General features: G+C 37.4%; 1 protein-coding gene across 5 annotated transcripts in view; it reads right to left on the bottom strand.

Annotated features, from left to right (window-relative positions):
- pcbp4 (poly(rC) binding protein 4) overlaps positions 1 to 20,890 on the bottom strand; it is an 83,356-nt gene extending 62,466 nt beyond the window's left edge. For all 5 annotated transcript variants that reach the window (XM_084116308.1, XM_084116304.1, XM_084116306.1 and 2 more), the window contains exon 1: positions 20,764 to 20,890. The gene's annotated coding sequence lies outside the window, so the exon portion shown is untranslated. The remainder of the gene's footprint in view (positions 1 to 20,763) is intronic.
- Positions 20,891 to 23,425: the final 2,535 nt, after the last annotated feature.

Here is a 23,425-nt window from a genome sequence, read left to right as displayed (position 1 = left end):
AATTTTCGTTGTGTAATTTGTAAACAGTAACAGACTACAATGTGCAGTTTATCTGCCCAGCCCTGGTTTTAACCACCACAAAAGTGTGGAGGTCTTGTTTTCTGACTTGTTTTGTAAGCTAAATAAACTAGGACACTAAGCAGCAAGCTATCTAAAATGTCACGACCGCCAGTTGTATCTATCATGGCGGTAATCCGAAAAACAAATCTTAAAATGTACAACATCTTAGCACTAGTCCTAAAGTCAGAGAACTGGATAAAAAAAGCAGCCAGCTCTCTAATGAGAAACCATCTCACAGCTACAACAAGGTCTTTTGTGTTTGGCTCTGGGACGCCATGTGTGGAAAAACCTCAATTGAAGCCACTTGTGTGCTTGAGACACGAGGAAAAATCCTGCATGCTGCTCTTCAGTCGAGAGGCACATGTCATGGCAGGTATTCAAAGCTATTCCTCAAACCGCTTGCTTTCATCTCCCCATAAATGGCACACTTACTGGGACATATGACCTTTGAGTCTAATCCCAGACAGCATGTTTGGTGGTCACGCTTGAGGTGATATGCAACCAAGAGGATTGGTTTGTAGGACCCGCTTTAAGACATGCAGAGAAGATAATTAGACGAGACAAGCAAGAATACAACAATCTTATATCAGTTCTGAATATTAGTGAAGCATATTTTAGGTTCTGGCTGGTGTGTTGGTGTCGCCAACCGCCAATCAAATGTTAAGTGCTTAACATTTATCATTGATATTGAGAATGACACTTCAAACCTTTCAATTATTAGTCATACGTCTCATGACATCCATCAAAACTCCTTTGAGAAGTAATGACTTCACATTAAACCCCATGTGGACAACTGACAGCGAGCCTGTGGGAAATCATACAGCAGGACACAAACTGATTTAGGATGAGTTCTGATTGGTCGGGGCGCAAAGGCTAAGAGCATTACGAACAGAATCTGCTCTTAGATTAGCCATTTCTAGCTAAGATTCATCTACAAATACAGGACTTTGGTCTTTCTCTCTGTCACAACAGCAGATTTCCATGTTTTTTTTTTTGTTTTTTTTTCCAGGGAGCATCCCATCCGTCTGTCATTGTGATGGACAGATGCACAGCAGGGAGGGGAGGGGAGGGGAGGAAGGAAGAAAAAGGTGAAAATAGACAGATCTAGGATGCAATGAAAGTGATTAACATGCACGCTGATAGGCTACGTGTCCTCAGTGAATGGTGACACCTGCCAACTTATTCAATTTGCATGCAGAATATCTTCAAAGATCCAGTCGTTGTGAAAAACAACTTGTTTTGGCCTCCATATACTGGTGGTAAGACCAAAAAATTTATCAAATAAATGGAAAAGAATTAAGTACAAGACATTTGAGTAAGAAACTGAGTACAAATAATAATTCAAAATATATTTCCTGAAAAAAAAAAAACTATAAATAAAATAAAAATAGTACAAATAAAACAACACAATACATTTTATTTGTATTTTTATGCATTTTTAGATGATAATAATAATAATAATAATAAATATAGCTGCAAGCAGCAATACGGGGCCAAGCCCTGCAAGGCAGAGCAAGCAACAGCCGCTGTAGCGCAATGCGGAGCCAGAAGAGCAAAACATCAGAAATTTAATGTACATCAAGCACAGTAAGCACATCAATTACAGCAGCACAGCTAGCATTTAAGCACCAACAGCAGTGCAGAGCCGGAAGGAATTTAAATTATTATTTTATACACAATTTCAAAGTCGCCCCACACTGGTCTCGAACCCACGACCACAATGGTTCGGGATTCATGACGCATGGTTGAACCACTTGCGCCACCCAGAGGACATGTTTTACAAAGCTGCAGAGGAGAGGCTTCAGTGTGTGAATGAGCACACAAAATCATGTTAACGAGATTAGCATGCTAAGCTAACTTAATGCTAATATAGCTTATGATGTGGTACATCCAATGCTGGCAAAATAGATATCCTCAGATTCGACATGACGCAAGGAATCGATAGACACCAATTTTATGATTTTGTGACAAACTGTTCACAAGTTACAGCCTCTGAACCAATTATGGGTCGACCTCATTAAGTTTGCGACATCATAACTTTTTTTTTCCAGTATAGCAAAAAAATCGGGGACAGTACTTTTATGCGGCTCAGTCCGAAGATCATTTGAGTACATGTTTGGACAAAATTAGACCAATTTTGAAGGAGGAGTAGCGAAAAAACTGTTTTACATTCACTCCAATATGGCGGCCAGTCACATTGTTGATAAATAACATATGAGATATCGTTGAAATCGGCATAAGCCAAGGAATATATTGACATAAAGAAATCAAATTTCAAGCAATGTTAGCAAAAGTTATAAGCGTTTTTTCAAAAAACAATGATATCTCTGGAACACTAGGTGGCGCTGTGATCAAATTTCTCAGGTACCTTCGGGCCATGCTAATGATGATCCATACCAAATTTGGTGAAGAAATTTCAAATAGTTTAAAAGATATTGCAAATTATGACATCATTCAAAATGGCGGACACGTGGTACATCCCATCATGGCAAAATCGATATCCACGGATTTGTCATGACCCAAGGAATCGATAGACACCAAGTTTATAATTTTCTGACAAACTGTTCATAAGTTATTGGCCAAAATATGCATTTTCCATATCTCATGACCCGTAGGTGGCGCTGTTCCCAACTTTGGCATGGAACCTCAGATCATGCTTCCGATGAAGTGTACCAATTTTCGTTTCGATTGATCAAAGTTTGGCCGAGCTATAGCTTCTGAACCAATTTTGGGTCGACCTCGTTAAGTTTGCGACGTCATAACTTTTGATCAGAGAAGAATAAAAAAAATCGGGGACAGTACTTTTATGCGGCTCAGTCCGAAGATCATTTGAGTACATGTTTGGACAAAATTAGACCAATTTTGAAGGAGGAGTAGCAAAAAAACTGCATACTGTACTTTTCAAAATGGCCACTACTGTAATGGGCGGAGTCTTAATGTAAGATATTGGTTCTAATCAGCATGATGAGATGAATCAGGTGTACTAAGTTTCATTTTTCTAGATCAAAGGGTTCAAAAGTTATAACCATTTCAATGTTGAATTTTTGAACTGCTGGTGGCGCTATAGAGTTGGACCTAGAGACTCAAAAATTGCTACAATTACTTTTCATTACCATCACTACAAGTGTGCCAAATTTCATCATTTTCCTATGTATGGTTCATAGGGCTGCCATAGACTTCAAGAGGAGGAAGAAGAATAATAATAATAATAATAATAAGAAAACTAACAGATACAATAGGTGCCATAGCCCCTTCGGGGCTTGGCCCCTAATAATAAGAAAACTAACAGATACAATAGGTGCCATAGCCCCTTCGGGGCTTGGCCCCTAATAATAATAAGAAAACTAACAGATACAATAGGTGCCATAGCCCCTTCGGGGCTTGGCCCCTAATAATAAGAAAACTAACAGATACAATAGGTGCCATAGCCCCTTCGGGGCTTGGCCCCTAATAAGAAAACTAACAGATACAATAGGTGCCATAGCCCCTTCGGGGCTTGGCCCCTAATAATAAGAAAACTAACAGATACAATAGGTGCCATAGCCCCTTCGGGGCTTGGCCCCTAATAAGAAAACTAACAGATACAATAGGTGCCATAGCCCCTTCGGGGCTTGGCCCCTAAATAGCTGCAAGCAGCAATACGGGGCCAAGCCCTGCAAGGCAGAGCAAGCAACAGCCGCTGTAGCGCAATGCGGAGCCAGAAGAGCAAAACATCAGAAATTTAATGTACATCAAGCACAGTAAGCACATCAATTACAGCAGCACAGCTAGCATTTAAGCACCAACAGCAGTGCAGAGCCGGAAGGAATTTAAATTATTATTTTATACACAATTTCAAAGTCGCCCCACACTGGTCTCGAACCCACGACCACAATGGTTCGGGATTCATGACGCATGGTTGAACCACTTGCGCCACCCAGAGGACATGTTTTACAAAGCTGCAGAGGAGAGGCTTCAGTGTGTGAATGAGCACACAAAATCATGTTAACGAGATTAGCATGCTAAGCTAACTTAATGCTAATATAGCTTATGATGTGGTACATCCAATGCTGGCAAAATAGATATCCTCAGATTCGACATGACGCAAGGAATCGATAGACACCAATTTTATGATTTTGTGACAAACTGTTCACAAGTTACAGCCTCTGAACCAATTATGGGTTGACCTCATTAAGTTTGCGACATCATAACTTTTTTTTTCCAGTAGAGCAAAAAAATCGGGGACAGTACTTTTATGCGGCTCAGTCCGAAGATCATTTGAGTACATATTTGGACAAAATTAGACCAATTTTGAAGGAGGAGTAGCGAAAAAACTGTTTTACATTCGCTCCAATATGGCGGCCAGTCACATTGTTGAAAAATAACATATGAGATATCGTTGAAATCGGCATAAGCCAAGGAATATATTGACATAAAGAAATCAAATTTCAAGCAATGTTGGCAAAAGTTATAAGTGTTTTTTCAAAAAACAATGATATCTCTGGAACACTAGGTGGCGCTGTGATCAAACTTCTCATGTACCTTCGGGCCATGCTAATGATGATCCATACCAAATTTGGTGAAGAAATTTCAAATAGTTTAAAAGATATTGCAAATTATGACATCATTCAAAATGGCGGACACGTGGTACATCCCATCATGGCAAAATCGATATCCACGGATTTGTCATGACCCAAGGAATCGATAGACACCAAGTTTATAATTTTCTGACAAACTGTTCATAAGTTATTGGCCAAAATATGCATTTTCCATATCTCATGACCCGTAGGTGGCGCTGTTCCCAACTTTGGCATGGAACCTCAGATCATGCTTCCGATGAAGTGTACCAATTTTCGTTTCGATTGATCAAAGTTTGGCCGAGCTATAGCTTCTGAACCAATTTTGGGTCGACCTCGTTAAGTTTGCGACGTCATAACTTTTGATCAGAGAAGAATAAAAAAAATCGGGGACAGTACTTTTATGCGGCTCAGTCCGAAGATCATTTGAGTACATGTTTGGACAAAATTAGACCAATTTTGAAGGAGGAGTAGCAAAAAAACTGCATACTGTACTTTTCAAAATGGCCACTACTGTAATGGGCGGAGTCTTAATGTAAGATATTGGTTCTAATCAGCATGATGAGATGAATCAGGTGTACTAAGTTTCATTTTTCTAGATCAAAGGGTTCAAAAGTTATAACCATTTCAATGTTGAATTTTTGAACTGCTGGTGGCGCTATAGAGTTGGACCTAGAGACTCAAAAATTGCTACAATTACTTTTCATTACCATCACTACAAGTGTGCCAAATTTCATCATTTTCCTATGTATGGTTCATAGGGCTGCCATAGACTTCAAGAGGAGGAAGAAGAATAATAATAATAATAATAATAAGAAAACTAACAGATACAATAGGTGCCATAGCCCCTTCGGGGCTTGGCCCCTAATAATAAACAATTATTGTTATTATTATTACTATTTATAGGGTTTTATTTTTTAAACTACTAATTATTATTATTTTCATTATTATTAGTAGTAGCAGTTTAAAAAATAAATCACATGATAAACAAATAAATGTGTTTTATTTGTATTTTAGTCTTAAAATCAATCAATCAAACAGACAAATAAACAAACAAATAAGACAATAACTTAATATATTTGTTAAAAAGAGATTCACAAACAAAACATCCGTATCAGAGAATAAGCTCTAGTATTCTACTTGGTGTTTTTCATCTTGAATTGAAGAGTTTTAGAGTAGCATCACTGCAATACTGTGGAATAAATGGTATAGCTGATCTCTACCCAGTAACACATTTCAACTGTCAGCAGGTAAATACCATCATAACACGAAGCCCTACTCACTGCTGGTTCTTGGCAAAGCTAAAAACTGCATCCAACTGAATTTCAGAAGTCGTCATATCATGGTTAGAAAAGAGAAAAAGCAAAGGAACGCGCACAGTGGGGGAGAATGAGCTTCCATCCAAAAATAGAACAAGCCTTGTTAAATATTTTAGGCACTCGGCAGACAGAAAGAAGAAAAAAAACCTAGCCACAAACAAAAACACTCTAGCGTTGAATGATTAAGATCCCGTCTTGCATTATAAGTGCATGAATGGGTTTAGCAGCGTGTCGCGACTGAATGTCGTCGGTTTATCTGCAGCGATGAACCGTGCGCCGCTCTCACCCCCGTAATTCCCTCCAGCTCGGCCTGGGCCGGCTCTTAAAAGCCAGCGCTGTTATTTAAGTGCAGGCTTTGTGGAAACTAGGAGCTTGGCGAAACAAAGTGAGATTAGCCAGTGCTAGGAAAAGCAGGCCACTTTTAGCAACGGTTAGCGGTTGCGACTGTCACGCCAGCAGCAAACGGCTTAGTGCGAGGCGTCAGGACCAGGCCGGGGGAACCTCTGAGAGCTTGGCACTTCTCACCCACTCTTAACAACCTATGACATTCCATCAAACCCCCCCATAGGCCATCAGGAAATTGCAGAGAGGATTTCTGGGATAGATGCAGAGGTAATGGGCGTCAGGTTCTTTCATGGCAAGCCGAGTAAAGGCGGAGCGGAGGGGTGTCTAGAAACAGGGTTTGATCAAAGCCAGCGAGAGGTAACCAGCCTCTAGAATGATAAGCAGCTCAGTGCCGAGGTAAAAAAAAAAAATGCTGCATGCCGCAGAGGAACACAAACACTGGAGCGAATAGTGTGTAAAAATAAAAGTGCATGCTCAAATGCAAGTGTGCCAGCTCCTTTACCCAGAGTTGCATTGTTCGCCTCTCACAAAGTAATCGATGCTGCATGAAAACGCATGCAGTTCACATCGCCTAGCTGGCATGCTTTTGCCACATATTTCTTTAAAAGTAAAGAGTTTACTAAAGAGACAAGAACGCCCCATTAGCACAATTGCATTGTAAACAAAACTTTTCAAAAGTCCTTGAAAGGCTGTGATCAACTTTTTATCCTACGTCTTTAATACACTGGATATTTTTAATTTTATTTGGTCTTGACTTGAACGCTCTAAAGCATACTGCAATATACAGTAAGTTAATCTGCAACATTGTGAAATCATTGCAAGCTGTTTGTGATTTAGTAGCGTTTTTTCGAGTCACAAACATAACGAATGAAGTTATTTGCCTTTTATTTTGGGATAATGCACTAAAAGAGAGACAAAGCTAAAGACAACGGGTGAAATGAGGATATAACTGTCTCGTTCTGTCCACTGGATCACACGCTTGTGTCGGACTGGTAGTGGGATTTAGACTATTTCTGAGAATTAGAAAGAGAATTAGACTATTTCCGAGGACTGCGCAGGGTACGGCCTTGATCCTGGAACGACTAGATGCCTGCTGCTAAAACTAAGCCGGAGTGCCACAAGCATCCCATCAATCCCACCAGCATGGGAGACACTAAACCTCATCCCGTTTATAAACCTCAAATCAACTAGGTCAGCCTAATCGATTTATTTTGCAGAAACCCAGCGAGCTAATAATAGCGATTAGCTTGTATTTTAGCGTAAAGAGTAGGTGGGGATGGAAACAAATGCTGGTGGAGCCACGAGGGTGGATGATTATATCTTCAAAACGAGTGCAGACGTCAGCTGCAGGGCTGTCTCATTCCTAATTCATACTGACACCACATCCTCAGCGCTACATAACAGAGAGATCTGTGCAGTAATTACTAGCGCAGACATGTATATTCAAGAGAAAACAAGGAGGTGATCGGGAGAGAGAGAGAATAAGGAGCGCAATAAGCCGAATGAATATTTTATTGATCAAAGGTTATTCTTTTATAGCTTTAAAGTCTTAATACATCATTTACTCACCCTAATGTCATTCCAAACCTGTATGACTTTTTTTCTGTGCAACATTGTTTCTGTCCAAACAATGGAAATCAATGGTGTCCAAAACAACACTGGACTTTTACTGTATGGACAAGCAGAGACATGCATCAAAATATCTTCTTTTGTGTTCCACAGAAGGAAGTTAATTAGCTCTCCATTTAATAGCTCTGTCATCTAAAAGAAACAATTGCGATATAAAAGAGGTGATTTTCCTTTCCTACAGATGGAATAACATGAGTTTTGCTTATGCCACAGTCATACATGATTGCTAACTGCTAATGCTAGTTGTGACAAGTGATATTAAGGGGAGGGGCAATCAAATTTTAGAGGGCATTTGATCATGGACATCAATATTATCCATTCTACAAACTCCTTGTCCTGTAGGGTTGTGTTGTTGTTGTTTTTTATCCGTTTTTCTCGAAACAGAAAGAAATTCTGATGGTCTTCAAAATCAGTATTGTAGTACTCGAGACTGGACTCATGGACTCATATCATAGACTCAGAAGCATTTCGGTCTTGACTCGGACTCAAACCTCTTCAGGTCTCATGTCAACTCGGACTTGACCCTCTTCTGGTCTCTGTCTATACTCAGACTTGACCCTCTTCTGGTCTCTGTCTATACTCAGACTTGACCATCTTCTGGTCTCAATATCGACTCAGACTTGACCCTCTTCAAGTCTCAGTCTCGACTCAACCATCTTCAGGTCTTGTCTCGAATCGGACTCGACCCTCTTCTATTCTTAAGGCCTGTTCACACCAAGGACGATAACTGTAAGAATAACGATAAAAGATTCTCATTCTCAATATTAAAAAGAGTTCACACCACAGCTATTACGATATTGGCACAGAGAAACAATATCGTTGGAATCACTTTCAGAACAATTTTATCCAGATGATGAACAATAAAAACGTTGGCAGCCAATCAGAATCCATCCTGCTGTAACGAGCTTGAACATTTAAAGTGACAGACAAGCACGCGCTTAGAATAATCAGAACGTTATCGTCCGCTGGTGTGGATGCTAATGTAGTTACCTTTATAGTTATCGTTCTTGGTGTGAACGGGCCTTTAGCCTTTACTCTGACACACCCTACTCAGGTCTCAGTCTGGACTCGAATGAGCTGGTCTCGGCTACAATCCTGTTTCTAAATATGTTTCTAAAAGGACAAATGTGTGCTGTGCAGCAATAATCGAAACCATGAACTCTACGAAAAGATAGGACTAAAGAACGGGTGATGGAGAGGGAGATATACTTGAGCAGTCGGCTGTTTCTTTTACACTGGCTGGATCGGGGATCACAGTCAGCAATGCTTCAGTCTTGAATTTTCCACCCTGCAAAGCCCTTTCACTGCTCAGGATTGCAAATGCCGCATCTTTGCACTGCAAATAAGTCCAGATATTGGCATTTCCAAGAGCTTTTGGAGACGTGTGTGTCACATCCTGACTCGGTAATTTATGGTAGGCCTCTTTCACTCTCCCCCTCTCTCACTGCTTGAGAGATTTCTGCCCGGTTTTCATTATTGAAAAGGGCCACCCTCTTTCTCTCCCTCCCTCCCTTCTCCATCTTATTAGATCTGCGATTCCAAGAGTGCATTAGGATATTAAATTCAGGATGGGAATGGATGCTGCCTGCCGACTTGGCAAGACTCCCCATTGCTGCCTAACCTCGCTCCTTCTCCTCCTCGACGGTCTTGGACCGGTCAGATCCAGAGAGAGCGGGCATCTCTCGCTGAATGGGTCCTGCTCGTCATGTCCTGCCATCTCTGTACCGAGGTTGACGAAGACACAAAGCAGCCACTTGTGAGCGGGAAGCGATGGCGGGGCCAGCACAGTGGCTGCTCTGTCATCGTATGAATCATTCTGACGTGTTCGAGGATAAAGACGTGCATGCATGCGCCCACACAGCATAACAACCCCCTCTCGCGCCGCCTTAGGAGCATTCCTCATGACATGTGAGCTTCCATTATGGCAGCTCCTTCGCCATTGTTATTTATTTGACTTAGGGGAAACTGTTTCACAAACAAGGGCGTATTTTTCTTGCTTTCTGGAGAGACGCAAGACCGTTGTTGTTGGGCAAAACACACAAAGATAAAGGAGAATAAATAAACTGTGCTGTTAGACTAACAAAAATTGTTGCATTTTCTCTGCAAAGCTCGCTGCCAAAGTGCATTCTGGATGATTGCTCCACTGTTGCTAAGGTATTCTGGTTGGTTGGTGGAAGATGCTTACTGGTGCAATTCAAAGGCGCACCCCAAATATGACCCCAGATATGGCTCGAGGCCTTCCTTCAATGCAAATTTTAAGAGTTTTTCCTCTGCTTTTTTGTCCGCCAGACAAAAATCCCAAAGTCCAATCGTTTAGAAAAATGCACAGACTACATGATTTGAGGTATCAGTCATGTTCATAGCACTAATTAAAGTCCCCCTGTGGTCAATCATTTTATCCCTTAAAACTAATCTTTAATCACTAAAATGACATATTTAAACGTTCTTTCCTTGAAAATTCATCATGCCTTATAATGAATGTAACTCTACACCCTTGCCTCATTTAGTAAACGCGGTTCTATGAATATGCAAATGAGCCCCGCCTCCACTCACTCACTCCAGCTCAGAGATCCACTCGTTGACGATCACACGTTGACCTGATTGGTAAAGATTCCGGATCGGCATAAGGTAGTTTGTGACATAAGACTAAGAACTCATAAGACAGAGACTGTCTTTGGTTCACTGCAGTTTTAGGGAAAAAATACTCAGCAATGGTGTTGACTGAGGAATTTGCACATGGTTTGTCTTGAAGCATATTAAAAACACCACATAGACATAGAAACAACATTAAAAGCTTGATGTCACCACAGGGGGACTTTAAGAAATTGGAATAGGCCTATTCGTATAATAGGATAATGGGAATATCAAACTCTTTAAGTCAGGAAATATACAAAAGATACCAAGGTATTACCATGTTTTTTGAACATGTTAGCATGGTAATCCCATAATCTTTGTACCATGGCAATACTTTGGAGTACCATCCCTTATAAAACTCTGGAAGTACAATGGCATAGTTATGGTATCACATGGCAATATGGTAAATGTCTAAAAAGTACTTTTTTATCACACATTAGGTCGCCATGTGAATAACATGGTATTAATGGTTATCTTCAAAGAACACAATAATATAACTATGATTTTTTTTTTCAACATGATACCATTAAAATTCCATCAAAAGACTTTCCAGTTCTCACTGCTCACAGATCTTTTCACATTACATATCCCTTCAACATAATCAAGCGAAGCTGTCAAGCAACGTCTTTCTCTTCCTCTGTTTGCCATATCAGTTTGACCTCATTCACGATGCCAACCCACCCAGCTTGTGAGAGAAAAAACTTTTTTCAAAACCACCTAGGCTTCCCTACATGAGACATGAGATAGGCGACAATTTCCCAGAATTGGTTGCATTCAAAGGACACGATCATCTAGATTCCCTGTCGACTATACCGATGGAGGTCGACAAGGATTACACAAACAAATTCACCTCATCTAAACTCAGGAGATGCGGTAGAGCTCAAGTCTCGGAAATGAGCAGATGATGGGTTTTAAATAATAAAGCAGTTGAGTGCTTCTGCGATCTTCTTTACGACCAAGCGAACCATTCAGGCGCTTGTTCAAGCCAAGGCATTGCTTGACATAATTGTGCACCCATGCTTGAGCGGGAGAAGCCGAATAATGCATGGTGTGGGGGGGTGGGGGGTGACTCATTTAAAATAAAAGGCAAGCTGGAGGTTTTCTTTCTCTCGATGGGACATACTATTTGACCTAGATCTTACAAAAAAATTGCGCATTAGATGTGAATTAGTGGAGCATGCTCTTGTACGACTCGATTACGCGGAAGCGCTTCTTCCATGGCTGCTCGACTGCGGTGTAATTCGACCTGTCATTCACATTTGCATTGGACAATCGAACAAGAGGTCTGCATATTATATTGAGTAGACTGCCCAAAAATGAATGTCACTTTATTCACATTCATGTCATTCCAAACCAATAGGTGCCTATTTGTTCCTGTCAGCACAAGGGCAGAATTTAGAAAAAATACGTGGCATTTTCCATACAAAAACAGCTCATTGTGACCATGTTCCTCAATGATAGAAGTATTTTCAATGTTGGCAAAACTATCCATTTAAAAATAGAGTCTTATGTGTTTGTCAGCAATACCATGCCTTCATTTGATACTACATAATGGCCATGTGATTACCAGAGATGCAAAAATTATATTTGCATAATATAATAATGGATTAAATATATATTAATGTTATATATGTGTTATAAATATATTTTTATAATATGTTTAGATTAATGAACAATATTAATATGAATACATTAATAATAAATTAATAAAATGTTTATTTATTATAATATCAATACTATTATGTTAATATATTATTATAGTATATTACTGACTGCGGTTGGTTAACAGATTGACAACACTTATTTGTGAACAAAAGAAAAAAAAATGCTACAGTAATGAATCATAGCCGTACGGAAATAGTATATTAATAACCAGTTCCCCTGTGTCATCAGACAGCTGTGAGTTTCATCTAAAACTGAAATGCAGAACTTTGAGTGATTGTGAAGATTTTACCTTATACAATTCTAAAAATACTTCTTTATAAATATTTTGTATTTCAAATGTAATATCATAATCAACAATTTTATTATAAAATAAATTAGTGCTGTCAAATCGATTAATCGCATCTAACATAAAAGTACGTAAATATATAATACTGTATGTGTACACACACACACACACACACACACACACACACACACACACACACATATATATATATATATATATATATATATATATATATATATATATATATATATATATATATATATATGTCACACAAACTTGTATGTTAGATGCGATTAATCGCGATTAATCGATTTGACAGCACTAAAATATTTATATAATAAATGTAATGGTCCTGAAAAATAATCTAGACCTAGTTATTTTAGAAACAATGTTGATGAAATGTTGCAAAGATTATTATTTTTTTCTCTTTGGAATAAGATGCTCGAAAATAAATCACAACGACTCCAGGAGCACATTAATAAATAAGGTCAATTTTGAATTGACGTCCACCAACATCCTGCTATTACAGGCAAGACCTTCCACTATATGCTCATGTTTGCAAGACACAATTTTCACTTAGCCAGAATGCCAAAAAGCGTTCGTTCTCCTATCCTATTTCCACAGTCAGTTATTAGCCTGTAACCTTTCAGTCTAATGGAGGATTTCAACTCTTCCCTATGCGGTTAGCCGTCCCTCTGAGGATACAGAGTGCTTTCAAATGAACACTCTTTTTTCCACCCCTCTTTCCCACTATCTAGACTCCCAACGAGTGGCGGAAACTCCAAAGGTCCCTCCCCTCCTCTTAAGTACTACTTTAGAAAATAGCATTGTACTAGCTTTCCTCTTAATGTAAAGGCAACATGTCATGGCAAGGCGCCCACAATGCTCAGGTACACGCGTGCCTTTCCGGAAAGAACATCATTTGCGCCTGTAGGAGGTGGATAGTGCGTCTCATAAATATCGCTTGGGGGGGATCTCTCTGCGGAGCGGCGATGGATCCGTGTTTGGTTTTCTGGGGCGGATAGTCAAGCACACCATGGCAGTTTTCCTGTGGCTGATTAAAATGGAAGGTGGCAGCCATTCTGTTTGGGGAAAACAGGTGTTTGATACACATGTCAGATTGATTATATCCCAAAAATCACCATGGAAAAAATCGTTAGGCGTCAGGAAATCCTCCTGGTCTGAAATTAATTACTTAAGCTTTATTTGAGTATCCTAGTGAGCTTTTATTTAGATTTCTCTCAAGCCTACGTTTAAATTGATGCCAGTGTCAAACTAACAATTCAACTAAATCATTTATTTTACACTCTTATTAAGGCATTTAATTGACTATAAAATAAGTACATTTTAACTTGTATAATAAATAATAGGCATGCACAAATATCAGTTTAGGCTGATATTTTTAATTTTGGCATATGTGCGCATGTGCTTTTACATTTAGATTTACTGTAAAAACACTAATAAATGCAATAACGTTATATTCATTACACTTAAATATAATTAATAATAATTACAATATAATAAAGTTAAATGTAATCTTTAGCAAATCTTAAAATTATATATTTTTTTCATAATGTACACATTGTCTAAATTCACTTACATTAGTATAGAAAATCTGTATTTACCAGTTATCGTTCGGAATATGAAAACTAGATGAGTAAAGTTTGTAAACGAACTTTGATGTAAATGATCAGCTTATCGGTTTTGGCTAGAATTTTAACACAGGTGCATCCCTAATATAAAATAATAACTATGTTTCACTATGGAAAGCAAAAGGAGATGTTTAGTAGAATGTTCAGGCTGCTCTTATCCATTAATAGTGGCCATGTCTGACAAACTCCAAAACCATTTTTTAGCATTATTTATATACTATTATAGTACAATATATAAAATACTATTAACTTTTATTTTTGTATTATCAGTTTTCATTTAAATTTTAATTTAAGCAATTTTATGTTTTTTTGTCAATTCAAAGTTAATTTTTTTTTTTTTTAGTTTTCCATTTAATATTTATACATAGTTTCGGCATTATTTTCACAAAACGATTCTTAATAGTTTTAATTTTAGTTTACAATAACAACACTACTGCAAAAATGAGAAAAAGGGCCATAAAAGTGTCATAACAGTAGTTCATTTGACTTTGAGTAAGCTTTGTGTGAGGAATAGACCAAACTTTCAGTCATTATTATTTGAATTAACTACGAATGAATTAAGGTTTGATATTAACGACACCAAATGGCATTGGGCTTGAATATGCAGAAGTACAAATGAACCTTATGTGACATTATGTGGCCACTGTCCTGATTATATGGAAAAGAGCAGCATGAACATTCTGCTAAACATCTTCTTTTGTGCTCCACGGAATAAAGAAAGTCATTTGGGAAACGACACGAGGGCGAGCGAATGTTCATTTGTGGCTGAACCATTCCTTTAATTTATTTTTCTCTTGACTTGCACTAGCTTGCAGCAGAGACAAGAAGCCGGTAATTAATTGAAGGACATCGTTAGTTGGAGAGATTCAGGGGAAAAATATCTCGCACTAATTAACATGTGTCTGTGTTTCAATTAACAATGACCTCAATCTCTCAGAAAGCAGGAAAATAAGGGGAAGCTTGTTCGGAGGAGTGGGCTGCGTTTTTACCATTCTGCCTGCTAGAACACGTGAAACAAATGTATTCTCTCTCTATGAAAGAAGCGTTCTGTTGGAAATTATTCAGAAGAGGCCTGTATAAACTGACTGAACAATTACACAATCCTCGCTAACTCTAACAGTCGTTATCAACGGCAGTAAACCACAAATATCAAATAGCTCTGCGTTCTTTTATCAAAACGACAACGTTCCTTCACTTTTCGCGAGCAGGTCAAACGCGTCGCCGTTTTCTGAAAGTCATTTTCAGCTTTTTGATTGCAACCTTGCCAGCTGGCTTTGATACCGATGGGAACTGGAGAGATACGTCTTGTACGTCTTGATCTAAAAATTCTCAGAGCTCTAAATTGCAACACCTCACTTCCAAAGAAATATATCAAAGACGCTCTGAAAAAGTTGGAAGCACAACATTGACAGTGGGCGAGAAAGGGGGGGGTGGTGTTGTGACATTGATGGGAGAAAACTTCGACTGAAGCATATGAGTGTCAAACTACATGCACAACGGAGAACCTTTTAAGTTTAGATACAGTCTCTAGACAAAAGCAACAACCTTGACAATGTACGTTGACAAAAGAGTGAGATATGGTATGGGTTTGAAATTAATGTCCATTATTTTCATTATTGTCAACCTTTTTTTTCCTGAAACCATTCCAGCTAACAGGGAACACTGAACTTTAGCTACCGTTCTCTCAAAGTTCTTCAAGTAACATTAATAGAAAGTTCGTTCAAAGTTATGTGGTCTTTAATAATGTTCTCAAAACATTATTTAAACGATTAATCGATTAATCGCGATTAATCACGATTAATCGCATCTAACATAAATGTTTGTAAATATATATTTTTACAGTATATATATATATATATATATATATATATATATATATATATATATATATACATACACACTGTATATATACATATACAGTGCATAATATATATTTACAAACTTTTATATTAGATACGATTAATCGCGATTAATCGATTTGACAGCACTAAATGTTATACATTGTTCTTGTTAACACTTTTTTTTTAAATGTTACTAACGTTCAGACAACATTCAAAGGTAACGTTCTCATAATGTTTGCAAAATTATAAAATGGACTGTTCCCTTAACATTCGTCTAACCAAGAAAAAGATATTCAAAACCAAACAAACTGGAGGTTTTGAACATTTGGGGAACATTTAGAAATAACATTTTCATAAGTTAATGGCAACCTTAGTAAAACATTCTTAGAATATATTTGTGTAAGCTGGGATCACGCAATCTTTAGGTTTAAAATGACACCACACAGGAAAAAAAATTACTTTTAAACAATTTTCATTTAGAAATTGTTAGTAAATGTAACAAATAGAGGCAAGTACAATGATTGAAAAAGTATTTTCTTACTTCAATAATATATAAAACATGCTCCAACAATCTTCAACTTAAAAAAAAATAAAATAAAATGTGCACACAGCAAGATTTAAAACATCAAATAAACCTTTGAATTGTCAAAAATAGATATCAATGGACCAACAAGATGAAAAACGGTATGACAAATCCTGTCTGTCAAAAAGAAAATTCATAGCATTACCTATAAATGTACCAGACAGGAACAATATACTCATGTAAGTTGACAAATTTAGCTGGAGGAAGTGCTATAGTGTGGTGGAACATTGTATCAGATTCAGCTCTAAACACACTGTGACAGCAAGTTTCGTCACTTTCCGCAAGAGTCAAAAGATCGAATTTGTTTACAGAAGACATTAAGCCATTATTACACTATCAATCTTTCAATAAGCTGTTTTTTCTTTACTTAAAGAGATAGCTCACTCAAACATTAATCCTCATTTTGTTCCAATACTGTTATTTTTTTCTGTGAAACACAAAAAGAGAAGGTTTGAAGAATGTTCATGCAGGTCTTTTCTATATTTTTTTTCTATTAATTCACTATATCTGTGAATTAACTTACTATGGTTAATCCGATAGATAAATAAATAAATAAATAAATAAGGATGCACCAAAATTCTGACTGATACTGATCATGAAGTCTGAAGTCAATCATTCTTTGTATGTCATGGCCGATAATCGATAAATGGCTGATATTAAATTTAATGTTATTTTCTCTAAAAAGTATATTGCATAATGTAAGACATACAAATAAACCATAATATAAATAGAATTATTATTTTAATACTACGACAAATAAGTGCTCGATAAAAATGATTGATGTTTTAAATGTAAAACTAGGCGGAAATAGGCCGAAATACAATAAAATATTAAACATTGACCAATATATAGGCAATAAGAAATACATTAAAAACATCTCTTGTATTGGTCGATAACTGATGTTGATGTATTTTTGGTTCTTTGGTCAAGGTTTAGTCAAAAATCCCTTTTCTTTTTAAATTAATTATTATTACTACAATAAAGTCATTTATTTTATAGTCAGCTATGACTAAATTAAATGATTCAACAAAGGAGTGACGTAAAAGAGAAGTAAAGCGTTTGGTTTGGTAAAATTGTTAATTTAGAGAAATAGTCGTCGATTTGAAAATCAGAGAGAAATAAAAGATCTTTTATCTACTCTAATAAAAACTTCAAGTAATTGGAAACAGAAACAATTTCCTCCATGATGATTTTTTGGGAAATTAATCAATATTTTTGGGAGTTCGAAAAGACGTGGTCACTACTACGCTGTATAGATCACAGATAAAAGTTGCAAAATGTCTATTTTCGTGTTCCACGGATGAAAGAAAGTCATACTGGTTTTGTAACAACACAAGGGTGAGCAAATAATGGCAAAACTCTGTGCCTTCAACTTAAAGTCCCAGTTGTAATAGTTTTAACAGTCAGAAGTCACATTGCAGGGCAAGAGTCAGGTTTGTTGACGCCAAACTTGCACTAGCAGTCGATATCTTCTCAAAATCTTTTTTTTTAAAACAGAGAATCCACATATGATCAAATGCCCGAGAACCTCGTGACGCGCCACGCGCTGAACCATCTCAAACTCACTGGAAACAAATAAACAGTAAAAACAAGGGAGAATTTGCATGAATCACATGCATGTCATGCTGATAAACTTAGCATCCCCACGCAGAGCCTGTGCTCTTATCTTAAATGCTGGATTCCTCACAGACGCCTGCAGTGTTTTTAGGGGGTTGGGGAAGCGGGGTTGTTTTGTGGGGCTAAAAATAGTGTCGTAGATCAGAATGTTGAGGAGAATAAGGCCTCGTGCAGATTAAACTGCAGTTAATCGCCTGTCTGCCATGCCAAATTGAAGCGGGACCGTAATGCCATTGTGCGTTAGATGCCTCGTACATTGTGAACTTCAATGAGGAGGTCTCAGAAATCTTTTTTTTTTTTAGAAGGATGTTTACACTTCACCCTCTTTTTTTCTCCTTCTCAAGTCATTCATCACTTTTTTGCCTCCTCATTTCCTCAACCAGAGAAGCAATTTGTTTTCCTATAAACTCGCTTTGAGGGAATATCAGTTTGAGGGGTATTGAGTTGACAAGGGACTTAATCAAAGAGCCAAAACTAATGTGCTTTGGTGCAGATTTGTCAAAAATTTAATGGCAACAATTACGTCACCACCACTTATTTTGTAATAGACATTTCGAGGTTCGTACACTCTTAAAACATTTTTTTTTTAAAAATTGGGGTTTTCGCAGCGATGCCATAGATGCCCCAACGAACCTTTCAGTCAACAGTTCTTAAAAGAACCATGTTTTTTCTAATGTGAAGAACATTATAATAATCTAAAGAACCTTTTTCCACTACAAAGAACCTTTTGTGCAATTGAAAGGCTCCATGGATGTTAAAGGTTCTTCATGGAACCAATCAATGCCAATGAAGAACCAAAAACTGGTGTAGAAACAATTTTCAGTCATAAATTGCTAGTAAATTTCATAAACAATTACAACTGTGAAATTCTGAAGTAGATAGATAGATAGATAGATAGATAGATAGATAGATAGATAGATAGATAGATAGAGGGTAATGTTCTTCATAAGGACAGAGCTACGAACATGTCTCAGTACAACCTATTGAAATCCAAAGTTAACTTCAAAGCTAGTTTGTACAGAGAGGCAAAAGAACGGCAACAAAGATCTCTATTCAGAGATTCAGAGAACAGGAATTAGCTGCTCACATGCCAAACAGTTTAGCAGCAAAAATGCCATGAACACAATGAGGTTTTTTATTCTACATAAGTTCAGCTGGTGCAGTTAAGCTTTTACTTAATTTCTAGGTGATGGAGAACAATTAAAATAACTAATCAACTCTATTATTCTACAAATGCCTTAATATTTTTAAATACATTATATAATGTGGATGGACAGACAGATAGAAGGAACAATAGAACGATGGATGGATGGATGGATGACAGATTGATAGATAGATTTATTCAAACAGACAGTGAACAAAAACTCAATTCTGATTTTGACAATGACGGTACAAAAACAAATTTGAATCCAAACAAATATTCAATCTAGGCCTGTTGGAAAACAGCAGCATTTTGTGAACCAAACATACAATATATTCTCTACACGGTTTCAATTATTTAGCAATAATGCTAAGTCATTCAATCACTCGCGCTGATATGTTTATGATAGTATAAGAGCTCTAGTTGTTCTTACAGTATACTATAACCGTGAATGACAGACGAATAAAGACTGTATTATGTACACACAAAATAAATTAAATCAATAGTTTGATTCATCTTTAGATTGAGAGGGAAAACAAAAAGGTTTGACTCTGTATGCAAATTTGTTGCAAGTCTAAATTAGAGGATTGCTGCATTTCCTGGAGCACAACCAGTCAATACACTCCTAGATAAGTTCAATTACAAAGATGCTCAGTCATTCAGTCACTGACCCAAGCTAATTAGTATTTGCACTAATTGTGAGGGTTCGGCTCCTGGTCAACCTAATCAATTACAGCATCTAAAATCAAATCAGATGTCCAGAAGGAGTGATCACCCAGACCCTGGCATCCGGACACCATTAGCCTAGTATCTCCAACACTTCATCCAAACCACACACGTTTATAAAGGCTCCAGTAAAACCAAAGCCTGGTGCTACATATGAAGATACAAAGAACTTTTTAGCCCTGTATTAAATCATTAAGGAACCAATATGATGATCTAAACAAGTCCAATACCAAAAACGTTGCTTGATACCAACCAATAATAAATAATGAAGAACCTTTCTTTTAAGCGTATAGGAGATTTGAATCAGCTCTTCTCTCAAATTAGCTCTTCTTAACCAGATTAACTAACCTAATCTAAATTCACAAGTCAACTTGGGTCCCCTAATCTTCTACACAATATACCAGACGCAATATATCGCTCGCTATGCTTTTGAATGTTATGTTCAGAAAGCTGCGAGTTAAAATTATTCCATAGAACGTTCATAAAGCTGTAAACTTCACCATTCCAATCGGTTAGTTGTTCAACTTGTATTACTAGTGCTGCTGAAACAAACGCGCTCCGCTTTTATTGCCATAACAACAGCAGCGGTTTCCTACGGGATAACAGCGCGAGTCCGAACCATCTCTCACTTCTGTCCGGATCAGATTTACATCGGGATGCATTTACCGAGATACATAAAAAGATGTCTGACATAATGATTCCGTCTTACCTGGTAATAATGAAGTTGAATGCGCTGGGAACACGACGCGAATTCAGATGATAACACTATATATTCCCCGCTGATGTCCACATTGTCAGTGCCAGGCGCTTACTGTATGAGAGAAAACCCCGATGTCAGAGAGAGAGAGAGAGAGAGAGAGAGAGAGAGAGGGAGGGAGGGCTAAATGAGATAGGACCATCCTATCCAATTACAAAAAGACAAATGAGGGTTAAAAGGAACAACAATGCACAAACATGCCGAGGGCAAAACTCACTGCGTTGGTTTCGTCTTTTTAACCAACTGTTAAGAAATTAGTCTAACATTTTCTCGAAATAGTACCATGATATGACTATAATTCGCGCAAGTGCTCAAGTTAGGCTATTATGAAGTCATCTGACAGTGCCTGACTGAAAAAAATATTATATTCCATAGCGCCTGACTGGAAAATCTTCGATTCCGCAGAGCCTGACTGGAAAATATTCGATTCGACAGAGCCTGAGTGGAAAATAGTAGATTCCTCAGAGTCTGACTGAAAAATATTCGATTCCGCAGAGCCTGACAGAAAAATATTCGATTCGACAGTGCCTGACTGGAAAATATTCGATTTGACAGAGCCTGACTGGAAAATATTCGGTTCCACAGCGCCTGACTGGAAAATATTCGGTTCCACAGCGTCTGACTGGAAAACTGACTGAAAAATATTCGATTCCCCAGAGCCTGACTGAAAAATATTCAATTCGACAGCGCCTGACTAGAAAATATTCGATTCAACAGAGCCTGACTAGAAAATATTCGATTCGACAGCACCTGACTGGAAAATATTCGATTCAACAGAGCCTGACTAGAAAATATTCGATTCAACAGAGCCTGACTAGAAAATATTCGATTCTACAGAGCCTGACTAGACAATATTCTATTCGACAGCACCTGACTGAAAAACGTTCGATTCCACAGCACATGAATGAAAAATATTCAATTGGATTCTTCACGAGGATTCAATTTAATTCGACATGGTTGAAACAAAAAACGATTTGACAGTAATTCACTGTAAACAAAACATTCGCTTCCATTCAAAAAATTTAATCCATACGAATTATATTAGACAGCGACTGATAAAAAAAAAAAAAAAAAAAAAAATGGTTTCATTCAAACTGCACTTGCTACAGTGATGGGCTGAAGGAAAAACAAAAAAATATTATTTTTTGATTCTGATTCTGCACAAGCATTTGATTTGACAGTCAACAGATGAAGAGAAAAAAAATCAAAGGTCCTGCATCATAAATCAGGAAATATCACAAAAACAGAAAAAAAAAAAAAAAAAGTATTTCTTGTTGTGGTCAGTTGCATTTATAGATGCATTTAGTTTGTAAACCAGACATGACTTCAAAATAGTGTTTCAAGTGCACTGAAAAATATTGAATCTTAAGTACGTGCTTATTTGAATGTATATTAACCACTATTTTATAATGTAATTAAGCATTATACAGTGCTGCTATATAGATCTATGTTTATATTTCATTTAAATTAAGGACATAAGATGGTTAACTTCAGCTTTATGGTGAAACTATCATAATGAAAGTCTCATCTCATTTTGTGATCAAGTTGATCCACTTTACAGCTCATTTGCTTGCAGAATTTTACAGGCATTATAAAATCCATTTGCACAATGAAATCCATTCGGCTCCCGTGGACAGACTCGTCAGTCTTCAGCTGCTTACCATCCAGACTGAAGACGCTGCATTATGCATTATATTGATCAACAATAAATAGATGAATGAATAAATTCATGATAAACAGGGCAAACTGGCATGTCCTAAGAAATACTGCCATCTAGTGACAATACATCGTCTGTATATCAACACTGAAATGTATATTAGTATTATTACCATGAACTGCACAGGCACTGTTGGCTATGGTAAATTAATTTTCAAAGGATTTAATTAAACTTAATCTTAGTCTTTGGTGTAGTGCAAATAAATTGACCAGGTCAAACAACGATGTACTGAAGATAAATCGAGTTAGACTTTTTGTAAATTATTTCATTCAATTAAATGCAAATTACTTCTTATTCAAGTCCAAACTCAAAACACATTAATAGCAGATGAAATCAATTAGATGTACTTGTAATTTTGAACTCGCTTTGGTCATGTCACGTAACTCCTCTTTCTCCCCACTGGTGATTCTGGACAGACAGTCTCTCGCCATCTTATGGTGTGACTGGCAGCCTTTCTCCATCTCTGGATGTTTTAATTAATTTTCCTGCTGTAAAAATGATATAAAGTCAGCGGGAGCCTGAAGCTGCCTTTCTCAATATTCGTTGGCCTTGTAACGAGCAGCGGAGGGCCACTCTGGGTCACAGAAATCTTTCATTTCAGCCCGAGAGAGATGATTTGAACACTAGACGTGGCTTCCTGTTGATTACTAATGATCCCAGAAGTCTGCTGCCATATTCGTTATGCTAAGTTCCAAAGAGATGCTAAGTTAATGTTCATAGGACTGTCCAAGCAATTACAATTTTTAATCTATAGAGCTGTACGATTTTTGATAAATTGATAATCACGATTTTTTTTCTGTTTTAAATATGATCACAAATCTCGCACGATTCTGAACAGACGACTAAACAAAATAACATAATTTACTAGAGCTTCTGAAAAAATGTTAATTGCTGCAG

Source organism: Abramis brama (genome assembly GCF_963993115.1).
Source record: "Abramis brama genome assembly, chromosome: 6".
NCBI lineage: Eukaryota > Metazoa > Chordata > Actinopteri > Cypriniformes > Leuciscidae > Abramis > Abramis brama.
The sequence above is the reverse complement of the archived record's forward strand: the minus strand, read 5'-3'. Positions and strand labels throughout refer to the sequence as shown.